The sequence below is a fragment of the Callithrix jacchus genome, chromosome 14 (assembly GCF_049354715.1).
Source record: "Callithrix jacchus isolate 240 chromosome 14, calJac240_pri, whole genome shotgun sequence".
Classification (NCBI taxonomy): Eukaryota; Metazoa; Chordata; class Mammalia; order Primates; family Cebidae; genus Callithrix; species Callithrix jacchus.
The window spans coordinates 101,288,516-101,312,054 of NC_133515.1; the positions used below are offsets into that span (position 1 = coordinate 101,288,516).

A 23,539-nucleotide genomic window follows, 5' to 3' on the forward strand; every position below is an offset into this window, starting at 1 on the left:
TTATGAAGACAGTGGCAATATTAACAAGGAAATAACATTATGCCTGTTTCCTTGGTTTCTTTTCAAGACTTTTCTTGGTATTTAGAGCTTGGAACATATAAACACATTTCAGCATATAGGGAAAAAATGACTTCATAGATGTGCTTTTATTAATTAATATTATAACCAGAAGTGACCTGGCATAGTAGTTTTTAAAATTTTGTTCCTTAGAATCTCAAGGGACATGAAAGGATCAAGAAAGAAACAAGATCTAGGATTTGAGTAACTTCCTTTTATACCACCGGAGCAATTCGTCCTTATTTATTTTGCCTATTGGGATCTTGCATATCTTTTATTCTATGTAAATAAAGAATTAAACTACTAAAATAGATTTTAAAGTTTCCCATTTACTCAATTTCACTCTTTTTTTCAGATGAAAAAATAAAGTGTGAATAGAGAGAAAGTGAATTATTCAACATCATCCTTAAGGTAAGTGGCTATAGACAGATAACTAATGTTTTCTAATTTTCAAACTAGGGTTCTTAGTATATGACCTAAAAAAATGTTTTTTTCTTCTATGTGTAAATTTACTAATGTGATTACAGTCATTGTTATTATCATTTTCATCATATTTTTCCAAAGAAAATGAATCACCCAATAATGATAGTGCAAACAAAATGCCACAAATTAGAAGCAAAATTTATCTTGGAGAATTATTAAAACATTGATTGGGTTTTGTGTTGTCAACTACTTTCCATAGTAAACCAGTGAATTGCTGATTTAGTTGTGTCTTAAGTATTAGCTTACACACTTCTACCCAAGGAAATAATTACTATAATTTTATTTAATTTCCTCAATTTATTTCAAAACTTGCAACTCTCTATTAGACCTAACCTGTTTACTGTCTTCATCACAATGTTTGTCACTCTTTTTTATTTAAAGCTGGTATGTTTTTAGTTGGTATTTAAAACTAGCTCTCATCAATGGGAGTAGGGAGAAAATATTAACCAACATAACTTGCAAATATAGTCTGACTGGGAATATAAACACTATCAAATTCCCTACATGGTAAGATGATCAGATTAGAAGTCTCAGTGCCAAGACGTTCAGGTTATAATCCTGTTATTTATTATCACCGGCTGAGCAAACTTAAAGAAACCAGGTAACCTCACTGGTTGTCAGAAGCCCCATTCTCAGTGTAACAGGATGATCACACTCAAAAATTACATTTTCTTCAAAATGAACCAGTCTATGCCTAGACACTTTCACTCTAGATTTCTCTTCAGTACTTAGTTTGCATGACTGTTAAGGACTGATAGAATTCCAGGCCATTTTAGCTGATCAAGTATTTATGAATTTCCCAAGGCTAACACAACCTTTCCAGTATATAATATCCCCACATTATGTGCTATAAACAACAGATTCTTTGGCAAAACAAAACAAAACAACTAAAATGGACTGTCTCTCTGTGGTTCAATGCCATGTACTATTTGGTATGACATAGTTTTCTGTGAATCAAACTCCTTTCATGAGAATTTATTTAATCTCATTTATTCAAAAATCAACTTGAATTTTATTATTTATCCCATACATGGAAATACATTGTTTGAGTTAAAATATTAGATTTTTTAAATACAAAAATGTCAAATTTGTTATGCCACAGAATAAAATTAGATAGCCTAATAAACAACAATTATAAATATAATATTACTCTGTATACTTTTTCTATAAAATATTTATAGTTATGTGTTTGCTTGTGTCATACATAAGGTAAGAGGGAATAGATTTAAATAAATAAGAAAGTCATGTGCTGCCTAATATTTTAGTCAATGACAGCAAATAGTGATCCCGTAAGACTATAATAGAGCTGAAAAATTTCTGTCACCTAGTGACATTATAGATTTCCCAATGGGACAAGATGTGGAGGTAGAAGAGAATAGGATTGGTAATCTTGATCTCATGTAGTTCTAGGATAATGTGTGTACTTATGTCTTAGTTTTTAACAAAAATTTTTGAATAGTAGAAAAAAATTAAAAATAGAAAAAAGCTTAAATTATAAGGGTTTGATGAAAGAAAAAAATTTATAGCTTTACAATGTGTTTGTGATTTAAGCTAAGGTTTATTATGAGTCAAAAGGTTTTTAAAAAGTTAATAAAGTTAAAAAGTTACAGTAAGCTAAGGTTAATTTATTATTAAAGAAAAATATATTATTATTAATTTAATATAGCTTAAGTTTACAGTGTTTATAAAGTCCATAGTAGTGTACAGTGACATCCTAGGCCTTTGCATTCACTCACCACTCACTCATTTACTCACTCAGAGAAATTTCCAGTACTACAAACTCCATTCCTGGTAAAAGCCCTATAAAGGTATACCATTTTTTCATTCATATATTTTTACTATGCTTTTTCCATGTTTAGATACATTTAAATACATAAGTGCTAACCATGTATTAGAGTTGCCTACAGTATTTAGTACAGTGACATAATGTACAGGTTTGGAGCCTAGGAACAGCACACTAGGTTTGTAGCCGAAGAACACCACATAGCCTAGGTGCATAGTAGGCTATACCATCTAGGATGTTTGTGTAAGCGCAAGGAAATCTTTTACTGTTGCATTTCTCAGAATGTATATTCTTCTTTAAGTGATGCATGACTGCATTTTAGAAACTGTGAACCTCAGGATGCCTATCTGCCTAAATATCTGGGAAATAATGTTTAATTATTGCTTTAGTCAACCTCAAAAAAAAATTTTTTTAACCAGGAATTAGTTTACACAATTAATTGTTTTCTGTTCTAATACCCTAACATGATAGAGTTTGACCAACCAGTCTTCTAGAAAGAGTGAAAGTATAAGAACTGATTATTTAATGAAAGTGCAGATAATTTTTACAAATCTTTCTACTGAGACATTACGTTGCTCAATTGGGCACTTACTACATAAACTTTCTTTCAATGCATTGAAATTTTTTTAATTCAATACATTATGCAATATATACAATAAAATAAGAACAAAGTGAGCAGCATAAGGAAGAAAATAGTCATTCAATAAAATAAAATAATTTGGAATTAGAACTAAAACTATTCAAAGACCTCCTGCTCACCAAATAAGAGTAATAGTAAGCACTACTTTAAAAATATGGTTTGTCCTAGGGTCATTTGGACAAAATTAAAATATTTAGAACAATGCAACAATTTAATCACACACTCCCCTCAACAAATAAGCACCCACACACTTCTACTTGCCAATTAATATTGGCCCCACTAGAAATACTTTTCAGTAGAAGATTTAGAACCAGGTTAAAATGATAAATTAAAATAGCTCAGGGAATGGAAATAAATTGTGCAGCCAAACATAAAGATAATTTTTCTCATTATTTGCTTCCCAATGTGCATGTGCATGCATTCCTTTCAGACTCTGAATAGCTTGTAATTTAACATCTATGAACATTTATAAATGCTGTTAGACTACACTGACACATTTGACTCTGAATTATAGCCAGTTTATGTATCTGAAATGAAAGAAGCTCAGCTTAAAAAGAAATAATCTCTTGAAAGTTGCGAAGTATATAGTAGCTTTTCAAAACGTAAAATAAAACAAAGCAAACACATTTACTACAGGAAAGTATAATCAAAACTGTTACATGACATCCAGAATTTTGATTCTATGGCTATTGATACTTGAAAAGCCTGGAATATAACCTTTTTAGGCACAAAATTTAACTAATTTGTTTTCCAGAAATATCACGAGTTCTAAACTCCACAATTTAATAATTTAATAGTATTTTGTTTGTTTGTTTATTTGTTTGTTAATCTGTTTTTGTTTCTGTTTTGTCTCAAGAAAGATAGCCTTCAGGCCACCAGATGGTATTCAATTAAAATAAAATGTTCCTTAGCTTTTATTTTAATTAAATGCAATTAATATTATTGAACACATTTTTTGAATACTTACCAAATCCAGGAGCTTCAAAGAAGAGTTTCAAATTACCTTTTCTTCTTGTGATATAAAGCAGAAATCTTACATACAGTATGGTAAGTGCCATGATAAATATGCGTACAAGGTGAAAACACCAAGAAGAGATTGCTTCACCAAATTAGGAGATTTAGGGAACAATTTCTGGATAGGATATTTAGTTGACTCTTGAGAAATGACTAGGCCTCCCACGTTAAAAAAGAGATTGGAAAAGTAGAGCATTTCAGAAAAGGAGAACTCAACAATTAAAGAGACTCTCATGTGTTCAGAAGGACTGCAAAATGTTTTAATTCACTGGAGAATAAAGTTTAATATGCAGATTGTTGAGAAACAAAACTGCATAGAAAGCTAGAAATAAGACTGTGAAAGCCTTGCATGCCATGTTTAAACTTAAACTTTATCTTGAAGTCAATGGAAGATATAAAAGAAATTAAATCCTGGGGATATTAGGAAGATTGTCCCTAAAACAAGGGAGATCTGTGATAAAGAAGCAGTTTTGGGACAAAAATCAACTTTAAAGAAAATTAGTTTTTGTCAAACACTGTGGTTAAAAAAATCTATTCTATAAATCTAATGATGCTAAAATTAGAAAGTCTGAAAACTAATTGTAGTGACCATATGATCTTCTTCTACTTGTTATATAATGATAAAGTTTGCCTCTGTGGTTCACATTCATATAGAATGGCATTTTGACTCCACTGAACCCACTTGAATAGTTCATCAATGACAGCCAAGATTTAGCATGAATAGACCTTGTATAAAAAGGTTCATCATTATAATCTACACACTCTCCAGGCTAAAATGAGAGGCCTTTATTCTAAAATTTATAGCTGGCTCATATATTTTACAGCGCTAGTCTTTCTCAGCCTCATGAAATTTGGGCTGTGTTTGGGCATTACAGATCCTTAGCAGTTAAACAATTTTCTGAAAAGTTCAAATTATTACTAGGTTAGCCATGTCATCGTGCATAGAGAGAAATCATCAGAAACCAGCAAAGTGTCTCAGGTGTTTGAGTGTTTTCTTGTTCTCACTGAATCTGCAGGCTTAAAATGATTACAGTAATTTAGTCTTTCTTTCATCTATTTAGTCATCCATCCATTAATTCATTTATTCATTTCACAAGTTTAGAGGGTCTCTCTGTTAGACCCTTTTCTAGGAACCTAGAATGTAGAGTTGAAAACTCAAAACTGCCTTTAAAATTTCAGCAATTAATTAATAAAATTCTGAAATTTCTTTGTCATTGTTGATGCTCAAAACAGAAAATAAAACCTTAAAAATTTCCCAAATATACACAACAGGTGACTACAAGAAAAATCATTAGATGTAATATCTTCTTAATTATTTTCAGTTATCCTCCTTTTTATTGCCTATTCTTGACTCTGTATGCCAATCTTGCTAGCCCTGCACAAACAGGACACTGTTATGGGGTCTAGGTTTTAGCTATTTGCTGGTTTACCACTTCTCTTCTGGAAAACTGGGAACTCATTTTTCATTAACACTGTGAGTGAAGAAGGTTGAAAAAAAATCCATGTAAGCAGAAGATAGAAAAAATGCCTGTGATATGCTCAGTATATTACAAAATATTTTCACCTATAATATTAAACTTTATGTTCACAATATGATGGATATAGATTATCATCCAAGCAGATAGATGAAAACAATTAATTTGTCTAAGATTAAGTGTAAGATTTGTCTAAGATCACCCATATTAAAAATGTCAGACCTTGTATTAAATAGGGATCTTTTTATTATGGAAATTTGCTGCTGATGTCAATGACCTCAGTTGTTCATTCAAGTTTTTTACAGTTTTTCATTTTGATTTGTACACAACTTCCTGAATTCTGATTTGTCATTCTGTTAATGTTCACCCAACAAGCACTGAAATGGACATTGACCTGAAGTTTTTCTAATTATGTTCAGCAGTTACCTGGGGCCACACAAGTATAAAATACTGGGGCTTGATAGAACCTGTTGTCAAAATAGTGATTTTATGGTTGGAAAATATAAGTTTTTGGGAAGCAAGTGGAAGAATTACAATACAAACTTACTTTTTAATTAAATACACATGCATGTAAAAGATTATATGAAATACTATACAGCTAGGAATGCAAATAGAATTTGTATTCTGTGTAAGGTGTCAGACAAGTACATTTATAATTATATATTTGATAAAAATTATTTTCAATCTCCAATTTGGTGCTCTTTCTAGGCTGCCACTGTAATATTTATATTATTGTCCACTTTTTATTTATTTATTTATTCAAGACAGGGCCTACTTCTGTTGCCTAGGCTGAAGTGCACTGGCATGATCTTGGCTGACTGCACCCTCGACCTCCTGAACAAAAGCAATCCCTTCCACCTTAGCCTCTCCAGTAGCTGGGAGTACAGGCATGTGCCACTATGCCTGTATATTATTCTATATATTTTTGTGGTAGAGATGGGGTTTTGCCATATTCCCCAGGGGTCTTGAACCCCTGGACCCATGCAATCTGCCTGCCTTGGCCTCCCAAAGTGTTGGGATTAAAGGTATGAGCCACCATGCCAGGCTCTTTAAATGTACAGAGAATAAGAAAGAAGTTGATACCTGTATTCCCGGCACTTTGGGAGACCAAGGCCAACAGATCACAAGGTCAGGAGTTGGAGACCACCCTGGCCAACACAGTGAAAACCTGTTTCTACTAGAAATAAAAAAATTAGCTGAGCATGGCGGTAATCTCAGCTACTCAGTAGGGTGAGGCGGGAGAATCACTTGAACCTGGGAGGAGGAGATTGCAGTGAGCTGAATTCACGCTATTGCACTATCCAGTCTGGGCAACAAACTAGACTCCATCTAAAACAATAAATAAATAAAATAAATAAGATGTTTACCTTATATCACAAAAATGTGTAAATGAAGGAAATTCGTTTAGTCTGAGTTGAGATGTTTCCATGCATTCCAGGAAAATGCTTCATAAAATCAGTAAATCTCGAAATTCTGGAAAGACGACAAAATAGAAAGTACCAGTAGTCACTCCATGTAGAAAACAATTACACTGGCTGAGTTTGTGTGATATAACTAATTTTGGAACTCTGGAGTCTGCTCAAGGCTTGCAAATTCCTGGGGAAGACTTTCCAATCAATTGTGGTTAATTTTGGTCAATTTCAGATCTTAGCACAGTAGCAGCTACTTACTCCTCAATACCCAGGCCCAGGGCAGGCAGTCATGCAGTTGTTCTAGGATCAGCTTGCGTGCAACTTTTACAGGACCCACAGTAAGCAAAAACCACCCTGTCCTCCAAATACAGGGGATCTGTGCTCTAACGTCTGATTGTTAATTCTAGTCACAGAGATGCAGACAAAGAGCTGGATGGCCATTGTTGTATCTCTTTCCTTCTTGGAAGCCCTTTTTCTTGATTGAAGTGGCTTCCTTTCAATTTAAAAGGACAGTATTTATTTTCCTCCGTTTTTTACCCTTCCTGGAGCCAGACATTAAAGACAAGAATATTCAAAAACAACTGCACATATGGGAAAAATTAGAAAGTGAGCACTTGTACCAAAGGTCAGAAAAAAATGCTGGCTCAAAAACAGAGATTTGAGAAGATGTGAAGGGACCTTAAGTTTACACTTCAGCTTGAATCTCAGAACAGAGGTAACCTACAACAATTAAAAAACAATAAACAAATGATTTTTTAAAAAAACAGAAATTCTGGGGAAAATGGAAAAATCTGATTTCAAAATTTGTCACATTTTAGATTCAAATGCACACTTTTGTAAAAGAAAAATATAAGGCATGAAAGAAACAGGAAAGTATAGTGCCTTGAAAGGAAAAAAAAAATCAATGAAAACTATTTCTGGAAAAAGACCTGATGACAGGCCTTCTGGAGAAAGACTTTCAAACACTTTCCAAGAGATGCTGAAATAGCTAAAGGAAGATGTGGAGACAGTCAAGCAAATGATGTACAAACAACATGGAAATTCCAATAAAAAGACAGAAAACCTAAAAAGAAATTAAAAAAAAAAAAACCTGGAGCTAAAAATTATAACAAATGAAATAAAATGAAAAATGTACTAGGCATATTTGAGTGGGCAGAAGAGAGAATCAATTTACCTGAAGATCAGAAATATATTATTCACTATAAAACTGAAATCTAAGGAACAGAAGGGGAAAAAAATGAAGAATGGTGATCAAAGCCTAAGAAACCTATGAAATATCAAGAGAACCAACATACTTGTGGGAATTTCAGAAGGAGAAGAGAGAAAAAAGATTAAAAAAAAAATTAATAGCTGAAAAATTTCCAAATTTGATTATCAATATCCAAAGAGCTCAATGAAATTTCAGTAAGGCGATTCAAAGACACACACTGAGATATAGTGTAATCAAGCTTTCGAAGGACAAAGAGAATCTTGAAAGCAACAATAGAAAAATGATTCATCACGTACAAAATATCATTAGTGACATTATTATTGATCAGTCTATTTCCTAATAGAAGATATGGAGGTTGGGAGGCAGTAAGCCAATGTGATCAAAGTGCTAAAAGAAAATATTCATCCAAGATTCTGTGTAAAAACACTGTCCTTCAAACGTAAGGGAAAACTTAAGACCATCCCGGTTATACAAGAGCTGAGTAAGTTTGTTATTCCAAGAAATGTTCAAAGATGTCCTGAAGGTAAAATGAGAAGGCATTAGACATAGTGTGATAACAACTAACAGCCGGGTGAGAAAAATAAAGATCTTGATAATGATAAATACATGGGCAATTACAAAATAAAAAAAGCATTATTACAACAATACTTTGTAACTCTACTTTTTGTTTTCTACATGATTTAAAAGACTAATTCATTTAAAAATGATTAGTCAAAATGCTAGTATTATTATAACTTTGATTGTAACTTTGTATTTTGTTTGTTACCTAATTGAAAAGACTAATAATGCATTTAAAATACTTATTTGGAGTTTTTTTTTTTTTTGGTTTGGCACGCAATGCATAAAGCTGTATATTTGTGATAATAGCAACGAAAAAGGGTAGAAATAGAGCTGTAAAGGAGGAGAATATTTGCATTTTATTCGAATTAAACTTTTATAAAGCTAAAGTGTTACAACTTTAGAATATCAAATGTATGCTCCAAGGTAAACACAAAGAAAATAATTATGAAATAAATACAAATGAAATTAAAAAATGAATTCACACATTTCACAACAAAAAAATCAACTAAAGACACACAAAAAAATGCAGTAAAAAGAGGGACAAAAAGAGCTATGAAGACCAGGTATGGTAGCTCATGCCTGTAATCCCAGCACTTTGGGAGGGTGAGGTGGGTGGATCACCTGAGGTCAGGCATTTGAGACCAGCCTGGACAACATGGTGAAACACCATCTCTACTAAAAAGAACAAACATTAGCCAGGAGTGGTGGCGGATGCCTGTAATTCTAGCTACCTGGGAGACTGAGGCAGGAGAATCTTTTGAACCCAGGAGGTGGAGGTTGCAGTGAGCGAGATGGAGCCACTGCATTCCAGCTTTGACAACTGCAGGAAACTCCCTCTAAAAAAAGAAAAAGAAAAAAAGTCCCTCCTTATCAATAATTACTTTACTTCAAATGCAAATAAGTTAAACTCTTTAATCTAAAAAACCGAGATTAGTAGAAAGGGTTAACAATACAAAAACAAAAGCATGATCTAACTATGTGGTGTATAATAGCAGGCTTTACTTAAGTTACTTACTTATGTATTTAAGGCTTTACTTTTTTCTTCATTTTTTTCCTTACTTTTTCTTCTTTTCTTTCTACCTTTTTTCTTATGTCTGTTGTTAGTGTTTTGGAATTACTGACTTCTTGAGCTTCAAAGTTAGGTATATGAATTAGAAAGAAAACTCAGAGAACTCACCACCATTTTATTAATTGGGTCCTGCAATCCCTAGCTAATTTTCTTTCTTCTCTCCACATTTCAAAATCCTGTGTTTGTTTTATGTACAATGCTCGGTCTTTAGTTGTGAAATTTGTTTGGAAAATATTTTGGATAGATTTACTTTTGCTGTTGCTTGACATATAATTACATTTATAGATATGTTAGAAATTATCACTGGACTGGTTTTCAAATTTTTAAATATTATACATTGGATATATTCAGATAAATTTCAATGCCAAGATCATATATAATCAACATTTTCTGGGGAACATCATCAGGATGGGCTGCAGATTACTGCATGTATTCAATAGTTCATTCAACACAAAAGTGCTGAGCACCACTTCTATGTCTGGAAGAGGAAAGTCTGAAGATTCAGAGATAAAAGAAAACACTGGAAGTGTAGATGTGTAGACATGGACATTTTCAATGCAATGTATTCACATGTATCATAGGGGTAAACACAAGGTATCTTAGAGTTTGTAGGCTCTGTACATAACTATGATGTAGAAGTGGGAGCTATTGAGAAAGAAAAGAGTATGCTTTTTCCAAACAAGGCATCTAAACTCAATTTGAAATGTGAATTATTGAAGCACAAAGGAGACTTCAAGTAAGGAGGACATAGAAACAAGTAACATGAACATAGGTATGAAATATCAGTTAATCTAGAAATTGAAGCTGTTTGGCAGGAACAAGACTTAGGTTGAAAGTGATGAGTAAAAAATGTATGTATTGTATACAATGTTAACCAATTAAAATCAATATTTAAAAGCAATAGGTAAGCTTTTGTAATTATTCTGTTTAAAACCATTTCTATTCATATTTTCATAGAATGGTTCATACTGTAGCTCATAATTATTAGGAGATTTACTAAGTCAACTTAATGAGTCTAAATCAGTATCAACATGTATGGGGATACTGAAAATCCACATGCAAAAAAAAAAAGTTGAAGTCTTACCTTACAAAAATTAACTCAAAATTAAATGCCTAAATTTAAGAGCTAAAGTTATAAAACTCTTAGAAGAAGAAAATATGGAATAAAATCTTCCAGTACTGGATTTAGCAATGACTCTTCGGATATGACAACAAACGCAGAGGCAACAGAACTTATTATCTCCAACTCTAAGAAGATGAAAGAAGAAAAAAAGAAAAAAAATAGATTAGGTAGACTATGTCAATATTTAAAACTTTTGTACCCCAACGATCACAGAATGAAAAAGCAACTCATGAAACAGAAGAAACTATTTGCCAATCACATAAGTGATAAGGGATTAATATTCTATATAAAGATCTATATATATACATGAATTATGTATTTTATCAACAATCTTCTCCTTTCTAGGACAATAATTTGATTTCACCTTGGGGAAAGTACATACTCCATTAACTGTGTTCTTATTGGGAATATTAAATATGGTGCTCCCACTTGTAATTAAGAGATCAAAGCCTATGTGTCAGTGATCTCCATCACTACCCTTATTTGGATAATTTTCTAGAAAGACTCATAGAACTCAGTAAAGATTGTATATTCATAGTTATGATTTATTACATTGAAAGGATCTAGATTAAATTAGAGAAGGTAAAACAGAGCACAGGAAGGTCCAGGCACAGGGTTATAATTGACGGTCAATCACATAGGCATGGGGCATCTTGTGTGACTGACCTCAGCTATTATCTTTATATAACATAATTCTAGTTTTAAATGCAAATGCAATGTCACTTAACTTATACATTGAATAATCAAATTGCACAATTTGTATTTGGTAGCACATAAGTGTATATGTATTTTGTTCTTACAAGAACTGTAAAAAAATATGCAAAACTCAAATGTTACACTATGTGCTATGCACACCATCTAGCAACATGCTCTACCTATTCATCAGTATACAAAAGGACTGAAAAACCAAAGAACTCTATTGATCTATCTTTGTGGTCCTTTCTGTTTCTCTTTTATCATTATTTTCAATGTTGACCACTACAGTGGAATAGCATGCGTTAGAAAGGATATGAGTGGCTTCTTTGGTTACTTGTCTTTTTGAGAATACCACAGTCTTCTTTCTGGAAAGTTCAGACTCTCAGCAGCACCCCTGCTTCCACCCTCTCCTTGTACTTGCTTTGAGTATCACTGAACTCTCATGTATTGTGCATCCACAGGAGTTTTATGTGCATGGGATATTAAATACACTATGCAATTAAGCCAGCAAGAAACTGTGGCAGATATACCTGCTGAGCATATTTCATTCTCTCTTTTTCATGCTTCATTGTCTCATTGACTTCACTTATAAAAAACAAGTTCAGAGAAAATTTTTAAGAATTTTAGGTGACAGCAGAGCACTTAACTAAGTCTGAGGCTCTTTCGACTATGTGTTTTTTTTCCTCAATTTTTAACATCATAAAATTGGAATGAGCTATACACTAATCCAGGGTCTATTAACCAGTGATAGAATGATAAATACATCACATTATTTTCAGTGAACTTGAAATTCATTTGAGGGTCTAGGCAATTAAGCTATCATTAGAACATAGCATGAGAAATACCAGTACTGGAATTGTTCAGGGATGAATTAGTGGTGGACAACTAATTCAATTCAAGTTTCAGGAAAGATTTTTTTTTGAAACAAGTAATATTTAAATGACAGTCAAGGCTTGAGTAGGAATACACTTAAAGAACATGGAAGAAGGAAAGAGAATATTTTGAGGGAGAGTGAATAGTCTGGATGGATTATCTCTCCCTATTATCTTTTTTGATATACAATCAATAATTTTTGAGATGGAGTCTGGCTCTGTCACCAAGCTGGAGTGCAGTGGTGTGATATCTGCTCACTGCAACTTCTGCCTCCTGAGTTCAAGCAATTCTCATGTCTCAGCCTTCTGAGTATCTGGGATTATAGGGATGTGCCACCATACTGAGCTAATTTTTTGTATTTTTAGTAGAGATGGCATTTCACCATGTTGGCCAGGATGCTCTCGATCTCCTGACCTCTTGATCCCCTCGCCTCCACCTCTCAAAGTGCTGGGATTACAGGTGTGAGCCACCACACCCAGCACTAGATTTCCTTCTTAAAAAATAAAATATACACATGACTAAAACATGAAAAGCAATGACAACAAAAGCCAAACTAGACAAATGGGATCTAATTAAACTCCAGCGCTTCTGCACAGCAAAAGAAATAATCATTAGAGTGAACTTCCAACCAACAGAATGGGAGAAAAATTTTTGTATGCTACCCATCTGACAAAGGGCTAATATCCAGAATCTACAAAAACTAAAACAGATTTACAAGAAAAAAAACCAAATGACCCCATCAAAATGTGGGTGAAGGATATGAACAGGCACTTTTCTAAAGAAGACATACATGAGGCCAACAAACATGAAACAATGCTCATCATCACTGGTCATTAGAGAGATGCAAATCAAAACCACATTGAGATACCATCTCACACCAGTTAGAATGGCGATCATTAAAAAATCTGGAGACAACAGATGCTAGAGAGGATGTGGAGAAATAGGAATGCTTTTACACTGTTGGTGGGAACGTAAATTAGTGGAACCATTGTGGAAGACAGTGTGGCAATTCCTCAAGGATCTAGAAATAGAAATAACATTTGACCCAGGAATCCAATTACTGGGTATATACTCAAAGGATTATAAGTTGTTCTATTATAAAGACACATGCACACATATGCTTATTGCAACACTATTTACAATAGCAAAGACTTGGAACCAACCCAAACGCCCATTAACAATAGACTAAATAAAGAAAATGTGACATATATACACCATGGAATACTATGCAGCTGTATAAAGGATGAGTTCATGTCCTTTGCAGGGACATGGATGAAACTGGAAACCATCATTCTCAGCAAACTGACACAAGAACAGAAAACCAAACAACACATGATCTTACTCATAAGTGGGTGTTGAACAATGAGAACACATGGACACAGGGAGGGGAACATCACAAACTGGGTTCTGTTGCGGGGTGGGAAGCTAGGAGAGCGATAGCAGGGGGTGTGGAGTTTGGGGAAGGATAACATTAGGAGAATACCTAATGTAGGTGAAGAGGGGATGGAGGCAGCAATCCACCATGGCATGTGTATACCTGTGTAACAATCCTGCAAGATCTGCACATGTACCCCAGAACTTAAAGTATAATATAAATAAATAAAAGATACTTTACTTTTTTCAGGCTTTTAAAGATGCCTCTATATTTGTTCATTAGTAATCAGGGTCTCATAAATCCAAGGGAAAGACAAACATAATTTTAATGGAATTTCAGAGTAAGGACTGACAGACAAAAATGTTAGTTGCATTTTCAAAGCAGAATACAATTTTGAATAGCTTCTGAGCTTCACTGAAAAATTACAAACTGAGGCCGATTTTATTCTCTTCAACATAAGTGTTTCAAAAGGAAATGGACCACAGGATTAGCCAATTTGTATCTTATAGATAATGATAACCACATATGCTGTTTATTTGGGATCTTAGGAAAATTGTGGGTTTATTCATATTTTTCAATCTCTCTCACTTTTAGAAATTATTAATATTAATTAGTTAACAGAGTTGAACACTTGGACATGAATTTTTATTTATCTTTGTACATATATGTCTTAGACCTTAAAGAAAAATTAATAAGTAATCAAGGAGGTGACACATCTTTATTAAATACACCCTTAATTCACAAATCTAATATTACCCTTGCCAGTTGTTTTCAGCATAATTGTTGCCAGTATTAGGAGGTAAAAATTCTAGACACTGATGTGGAACTAATTAAGTTGAGGCCTAATGCTTCTGTTCTGTCATCTTGGTCCCTTATACATCCCAAAAGATATAGTTCACTCAAATCACAATCTTACTGCAGTTTATCTCAGAGCCGGAGATAGTAAGTTAATTCATGATGCATCTCAAGTGAGTTCAAAGCTTGGAAAAGCAAACTAACAGGTGTTATAACAAGCACACCACAGTTTCTGACATGAAAAATTGGATAAAGTAATGCGGAGGTAATGAAATGACCAGGCAAACAGAATCGAGGGGCTGGGTTAGGGTCTAGGGTGGTTAATTAAGTGTCATCACTTGAGAAAAGTCAGTGTTGCTTACAGCAGTGCTGTTTGCCTATGCAGGAAATTGTGGAAAGTTGAAGTATGCTGAGAGGAAGGATCATGGGCCAATGCCTATTTTAAGTAGAAGTTACATAGACACAGAAACACAAAGTTTGATATCATCATGGGGAGATGCAAAATGAGAATCATGATTCCCAAATAATAATAGGGAAATATGACCAGAGAGAAAGTTTAATAATTCACCAGCTACCTGGGGAACAGAATCTGAGTTTTTCTACTCTCTGCCATCTATGACCCCCTTACATTATTCTCTCTGGCCTGTATTCTCTTTGACTCCATTTTTCCCAGTCCTTAAAATGCTAAGGGACCATGAATTTTTTCATTCAAGAGCAATATCAAATTTGTCTTACATTTGTGCCATTCTTCTAGGACCCTGATCTACCTTTATAAACTAATAGAGGCAATTTAACATTGATATTCACTCCTTCAATCAATCATTCACTACCAAAATATTTACTAAACATTTTCTTTATGTAAGATCTATTTTAAAAACTAAAGACATGGAAGAGATGACACAGATTTGGATACTTCTTGTAGAGATTTCATGTGTACATAGACAAGTATCCATAATCCCAGGTAAACGTAATACATACTTTATGAAAGTATTATGGGAATGTGGAAAGATTTCTCAGAAAAGATCATATTTGAATTAGTTCTTAAGAATGTATATAATTTGAATACATAAAACTGTAGGAGATTTTTTAACACTGTTGAAAAATATCAGCAAAGAATGCTAGGGATGTATGTGTGTTTAGGGAAGTAAAGAGTAGTTTGTATCAGGGAAATGTGACATATCACATAACTTTATGGAGAGTTTATTGTTTTTGGAAAGAGTTGGTTCTCAAAAGAGTTTGGTATTAGTATGTAAGACCAGAATGTCTTGAACTAAAAAAGTGAATAAAAGAATTTAGGGAGGTAATAAAAATCTGAGGAGTACTAAAATTCACTTTTTCATTCATACCTGTTTTTATCAACTAAGGAATTATTTATATATAGTGAAATCCACTGATTCTAAGTGTAAAGTTTGATGAATTAAGCAACTCTGTGCACTCATTAAGAAATAACAGATATCAGATTAGAAAAGTTTTCTTACCCTTAAATGTCTGCTTCTTTGAAATCAATTCCACATCTCATGCGAGCTCCAGGAAACCACTTTTCTGATTTATTAGAGTTTTGCTGTTTCTAGGTATTCTAATAAATGGTATCATAAAATATGTAGTTTTGTGTTTTACTTATTTTTCTATGCTTAATATGTTTGACATAATTCATATGTGCTATTGTGCACCAAAGCTGTGGTATTTTTTGAAATTGCTGAATAGTATTTGATAGTACAGATATACAAGTGGTTCACATACTTACCAGTTGATATGAATTGGACTTGCTCCCTGGTTTGTGTTTTGCAAACAATGCTGTCATTTGTATTTACTTGCACATCTTTGTGTGGACATAGTTTTCGTTTCTGTCAAGAAAACACTCAGAGATGGAATTACTGAGTCAGACTATTTACCTTTACAAGTGGTGGGACTACTTTTGCTTACTTACCAGAAATACATGAAAGGTTGCTCTGCTCTTCAACCAAGCCAATAGTTTGTATCTCAGATACAGTGCTAACAAGAGTGGTGAGAGCAAACATTCTTACATTGCTTTTCATTTTAAGAGAAAAGCATTCAGTTTTTCATCATTTGAACTAAACATTTGATATAGATGTCCTTTACCAGGTTGAAGAAATTCCCTTCTATTTAAGTTTGCTAAGATGTTTTAACATAAGTGTACATTGCATTTTTCTGCATTGATGGAAATGATTATACAGCTTCTCTTTCTTTAGTCTATTTATATGGTGAATTACACTGATTTAACTTTGAGTGCTGAATCAACCTTGCTTTATAAGAATACACACAGCTTAGTCATGGCACATTATTGTCTTTTTATATTTTATCCTTTTTTCCATTATACTCTCAAAGAATTTGTGTGGAATTGATATAACTTTTGCCTTATTTGCTAAAAGTAATCATTGAAGCCTTTGGAATTGGAGATCTCCTCAAGTTATTAAAAAGTAATAATCACATTTCTTTATTAAATAGAGACTCTTCAGATATTACAGTTTTTTTCTAAGTAAGCTTTCATGGTGTGTGTCTTTTGAGAATTTTTTTTTCCATTCTGTCTAAGGTGTCAAAATACACATACAGCTAATAGTTCTTTAACTTTTTTTTCATATTTGTGGAATCTATAGTAACCTCCCCTCTATCATTTCTAATGTTGGTCATTTGTCTCTTCTCTTTTCCTTGACAGCCTAGCTAAAGGTTTATTGGTGGTGGTGGTGGTGGTGTCATTGTTATTGCTATCTTTTACTTTTTTCAGGGAAAAAGCTTTGCTATGTATTAATTTATACTTTTTTACATTTAATTTTACTAGTTTTTGTACTTATCTTCACTATTTTCTTCTTTTGGATTGCTTCATGTTTATTTTGTTATTTCTTGACTTAGTTTCATAAGGTAGAAGTTCAGATTATCCACTTAAGACCATTCTCCTTTTCTAATGTATTTAATAGTATAGGTTCTTTTCAAACCAAAGCTTAAGCAGCTTCCAAAATTTTTGATATATTATACTAATTTTCACTTAATTAAAAATATTTTTTTCTCTTGTGATTTCCTCTTGGACCATGTGACATTTAGAAGTGTATAGTTTAATATACAAATATTCTTCTGTTATTATTTGTGTTTTATTGTTTAACAATCACTTCTAGATAGTGTTTTACCTTTTTAATATTTTCAAATAAGTTTTTGATTTATTGATTTTCCCTCTTTATTTTTGTTTTTCTATTTTGATAATTCTTAATCTTTGTCATTTCTTATATTTGCTTTTAATATACTTATATTTCTAGTTTATTGAGGTGAAAGAAAATTCACAAAATTGACATTTTTTTTTCTTTTATATGTGTTTATTGATATGAGTTTATTCTAAGCAATGGTTTAGCTTTGGTTCACATTTTAATCAAAACACTTTCTACTTTCATTTTGATTTGTTGTTGATTTCTTGTTTTTATTTAGAAGTGCATTAGCTGGATTTCTAATATTTGTAGATTTTCCAGATATATATCTATCGATTTCTAAGTTGATCATTGTATTCAGAAAACATTTATTGTATGGTTTGAATATTTTTAATTTATTGAGACTTGTTATATAACAAAATATAATTGACCTCAGTATATATTTCATGTGCACTTAAAAACAGTGTATATTTTTCTGTTTATCAATGATGTGTTCTCTAAATGTCAATTAGTTCATGTTCACCATTTATCTACTTTATTTTTGTAAAGTATTTTCACAACACTTTCTCTTTTTAAATTGAGGGTGTTGTGTTGCTTTAAAACACCTTGCTTTCCTAGCATAAACTTCACTTGTTCTTTGTGCATTACCATTTGTAAATATTATTGAATTAATTATTTAATATATTACTAAGAATTTTTGCCTCATAGCTTAAAGGGATATTGGTCTGCAATTTTCTTTGTTCTTGTTGCTGTTATTATGACTTTATCCAGCTTTTGATTGATATTAGCGCTAGTTGCATAAAATGAAATTGTAAGTATTTTCTCCTTATTTTGAGAAAGAGCTTGAGGAAAATTTGTTTCATCTTTTTCTTAAATGTAGATAGAATTCAACAGTGAAGCCATTTGAGATTGGAGTTTTCTTTGCAGAAGATTTTAAATTATGGATTCCATTGTTTTAAATTGATATAGATGTATTCAGGCTTTTAATTTTTTCTTAAATCAGTTTCAGTAACTTGTTTCTTTCAATCAATTATCTGTTGCATCTAATTGTCAGTTTCATTTGCATGAACTTGTGCATATCTTTCACATATTATCTTCTATGATACCTTGTTTATTTCAGATAGTAATAATTTGGTCTTCTCTTTTTTATTGTCATATTTCTTTCTCTGGCTGGAGGGTTATTAAATTTCATGTTTTCCACTGCATCCTTCTTAATGTTTAGTTAATTTGCAGATATCTTACTCTATTAATTTACTTTCCACTTACTATTCTCAATATTAAAGTACATTTCTTGTTGACAGTAATTTCTGTGAATTCTGACAATCTCTGTTTACATATTTGGGTTTGGCTACAGCTTTTTTATTTTATTTCATTTTAATTAATTAACGTATTTATTTTTGAGTCAGAGTCTTGCTCTGTCACCCAGGCTGGAGTGCAGTGGCACCATCTCAGCCCACTCCAACCTCCACCTCCTAGGTTCAAGCAATTCTCCAGCCTCAGCTTCCCTAGTAGCTGTGACTACAGAGTTTCACCATGTTGGCCATACTGGTCTTGAACTCCTGACCTCAGGTGATCCACCTGCCTCTGCTTCCCAAAGTGCTGGGATTGCAGGCATGAGCCACTGCTCCCAGCCACGGGCTACAACATTTTAAAAACTTGACTCCTAGGATTTCTGTAATTTTGATTCATCTCCAGAACTTTCTGAATTTTTTCATTTTTCTCTCATGATTACTCTTTCCTTAATTTTATCAGACGGCGATAATGATGATGATAATTTGGGAGAACGTGCACTGGAAACTCTGCTTCATGAGTAGAAGCTCTTTCATAAAGTAATATATTTAGTTCAACTGCTTTGAGCATTTTCCATGTATATGTGGCTCAGGAACCAGTCAGAAATGTTAGCAAACCAGTTTTGGGAATCACTTCTCTGGTTCTTTCTATTCTGTTATTCTTCCACTCTCTGTAATGTTCACAGCTTCCTACCTTCCCACTCCTACCTCCTTTGGCCAGAAAGAGTATAGGTTTTCCACCTGCAATACAGCCATTACTGTCCAAGCTACATGCACTGCCATTAGCCCAAGATTATGAGTGGTGGATATGAGATTTTACAGGTATCGCTCTTTGTCTCACTTTTTCCAAGTGAGGTTGTGATGCATTCTCCACCAGAATTTGTCTACTTTTGTCCATTCACATGTCCTTTCAGCATTTAGTTTTTTGTAGTATGTCATATGTTATACTTGTTTTCTGCAGAGGGTAGACATCCAGTATAGTTTTATTCTCTCATATTTCTTAGCTGTCTTAATTAAGACTAATTTGGGACAATGGTATTAAAACTTCAAAAATGTTCATTTGTTCAGATTATATCTATTATATCTTTTGCCATTTGACTTGCAGGGGGCTACATCTTCAATGTGATTAGGAAGAAGTAACAAAACTAAATGGCTTTTAACACCAACTCTGTGGCCCAGATTTTCTAAAATGATGTCCCAGAGGTGCTCTACACAATCCCTGGAATCTGTGAATATGAAGAGGCATATTCTTCTATATTATACTATATGGCAAAAAGGACTTTATGAAGAGAGAGGGAAAAGGAAAGAGAATTAAGTCTTGTCTACTGTGAACAGAGGGCACTGCCATTCTTTGACAGATGAGCCAAGGAGGAAAACGCCCTTCAAACTAAACATGCTCTTCTTTCTCTAATGAGCTGAGTATTTTCTCTTTAATTAGGTCAGTGTTCTCCATCTCATGGCATCTCTGGTTCTCTCTGTATCTGCTCTCATTTTTCTATTTTACTTCTACTCGGTGGCTTTCTCATAATTTCTGCTCCCTCATTACATTTCTTGCCAGATGTTTGACTTAACAATGAGATGCCCTTTACCCAGAATCTGTTTCAAGATATTCCTAAAAATAATTTGACCCCACTTCTAAATATCTTTTTCTTTCAATTTCCTCATTTTATATTTCAGAGCAATAAAGTTATTTAGCTCTCCTTTAAGCATCAGGCCATACATCAAAAACTGCAAGCTCTCTCTGGTCCTGGCCAATTACTGTTTCAACCTATTATGAACAGGGAAGTCATGTTTGAGGTAACGTAGTCACACCCAGTGCTTCCTTAGGAGGTCTGAAACCACATCCATGTCTTTTAAAGGCTCAAGGAAACCTGGAGGAATCACCTTGATTTATCTAATACAACCCTTTCTGACTGTACTCAGTAGAAACTGAAACCACACAGCTTAGTAATCAAGCTTGGCTACTAAGAAAAGAAGGAAAAAGAAAACAAAAAGAAAAATCAGTTTACAACTGTTTTTGCTTGAGTATGGCATTTCTGTTTTAGGAAATTCTTTCTCAGGAAGATGATGTTAGAAGTAACTATATTATTTGTTTCAGAGGTTTTCTTTTTAGAAAAAAAATAGATTATTAAACTGGATTTATAAAATGACTATTTATTATACAATATCCACTTTCAAATCATGCTTCATTGTATGCATTAATCCTAAGTTATTTTATCAGAAATTTTGCTTAATTCCAATCAGGCCCTCCTATTAACAGTCCCACCTAAAACCTTACTTTCAAAACAAATGTTCTATCCTTATCCTTTCTTTCCCAAGTGGGCTCTTCACTGTGTTAAGCAGGAACTTTGGTTTGTGTGATCAGTAGGTGACACTGGTTTCCTTTCACGGGTTCAACAGTCAACATCCCATTTTGTTCCTGACTGCCACCCTATGAGGAAGGCAGGGCAGGCATACTTTTTAGAATGAAGAAACTAAGTTGAGTACGGTGACATCACTTCTAGTCATTTGATTTTATTCTGGGAAAGTTTCCATATATAAATCTACTGCCTCAACAATATTAAACATGTCATGTTAAGCATGAATAATTCATCACTGAAAGACCTGAAATTAACTATTATATATCCTCATGTATCAAGTACATACTTTAGAATTTTATCTTCTTTAACCTTTTTTAATCTTTCTAATATTACTTGCTTGATGCTGCATTCCTACTCAAACCTTCTCTGGTCCTGAGTTCTCAGGATAAATTGCATATTCTTATTTGACATTAAGAACTTTAAGAACTCTTCCTAATATGACCCCAAACTACCCTTTTGGCTTAGCACCAATGAGCCTTTCTTAATCTTAACAATGCTTGCCTTCATCCATCTCTCAATGCCATCCACTTTTGGATTTCTATGCTTTTGTTCTCTCTTGTTAAGTACGACAGTAAAAATAATTTTTGCTTACATCTCATCTCCAGCCTAGATCTATCCACCTGTATGAAACTATGTATGGCCCTTTCAAAAATATATCCGGTATATCATAATTGTTCAGTGAATGTATTATCAACTGAATATTGCTTCTTCAGACTAATAAATTGCTCACCCCAATCCCAATGAAGAGGGTAAAGAGAAGGTCAGAAGAAGCATAAAGCTACAACTGTATGTCTTGATATGTTATTTCCAGGGAATTCACAAAGGCTAATTCTTCATATTGCTCTCGTGCTGAACACAATGGTAAAGTCAGGCTTCTAAAATAATGCAGCAGTAAATTCTAATGAAGTTAATCATTTTGTGGAAAAATCTAAACAATGGTGCTCGAAGACCAAATGGATTGTGCATAAGGAAAACCAACTCTCCTATTACTTTAATTATTCAGACTATTATCTGTGACAGTATGGCTTTAAAATCTCTTCATTCTTCACTGTAATTAAGTGGCACAGCAAACAACAGGATGTCAGAACTCACATTTAGAGAAGACAAGCTGTGAGTGATGGTGTGCACACTATATATAGACAAAACATTTTTAAAAGAATAATTCTTCTCACATCACTTCCCAAGATGCCTCACCTGTCTTCTTTTACGTAGTGTTGTTTTTTTTCCCCCAAGTGAATGCATGCAAATGTACTGTATCAGTTTAGCACTTTCTGGTTTGCAACTTTGTAAACAGCAGCTTTACCACTTGAATGTGAGGGAATGGGGAAGTCCAGAATGGTTCGTGCCTAATTGTTGATGGACAATCATAGAAAGTAAACCTAAACATAGGCAAAGTGAAGGGGAAGTAGGAAAGCAGACCATTGTCTACAGAAATAAGCTTAGAGATTTACAATGACTTAATCATTGCTTTGAAATTTTTTATTATAAAGAAGAACAAATAAGATTGGGAAAACAAAAGAAATAGTAGTTTGCAAATTGGCAGGGGGTAGTTTTTGTTTTATTTTGTCTTGTTTTAGTTTTTTAATGATCTCTTGTGAACTGCATTTCTTTCCCCTTCAGGGAAGGGACCGTTGAGATGGAATAAAGGGGACCCTTAAATAAGAGAGTAGGATTGTTTTTCTTGTTTATTACAGTTGATATTTTGACATTGTTTAATAGTAGAATACACGTTTTTCAAGCACCACTCCCCTAGAATGCACACCAAGACAGATGACAATCTGTCATAAAATCTCAACAAATTTAGAATAGTAGAAATCGTTTAGGGAGTGTTCTCTGAGCACAATGGGATCTATCTAGGAATCAGTAACTCAAAGTGAACAGAAAAAAAAATGTTCAAATACTTGGAACTAAACAAGCCACTTTCAAAATAACCTATGGGTCACAGTAGAAGACTCAAGAAATATTCTGGACTGAATGCGTTCCCCCAAATTCATGCCTTAAAATCTATCCCCTAATGTGATAATATTAGGAGATAGAGTCTTTGGGAGAGAATTATGTCATGAGAGTGGGGTCTTTTATAAGAAAGGATCCAAGAGCTAGCTCAGGCTCTTTCTGCCATGTGAAGACATACAGAAAAGTCAGCAATCTACAACCCAAAAGAGGGCCCTCACC

The 23,539-nt window shown here is 33.4% G+C and overlaps 1 long non-coding RNA gene across 1 annotated transcript in view; it reads left to right on the forward strand.

Annotated features, from left to right (window-relative positions):
• The first annotated feature begins 410 nt into the window (after nucleotides 1–410).
• Nucleotides 411–23,539, forward strand: part of LOC144579389 (uncharacterized) — a 64,366-nt gene continuing 41,237 nt past the window's right edge. The window contains exon 1 of the long non-coding RNA XR_013526820.1: nucleotides 411–468. This is a non-coding gene — a long non-coding RNA (uncharacterized LOC144579389). The remainder of the gene's footprint in view (nucleotides 469–23,539) is intronic.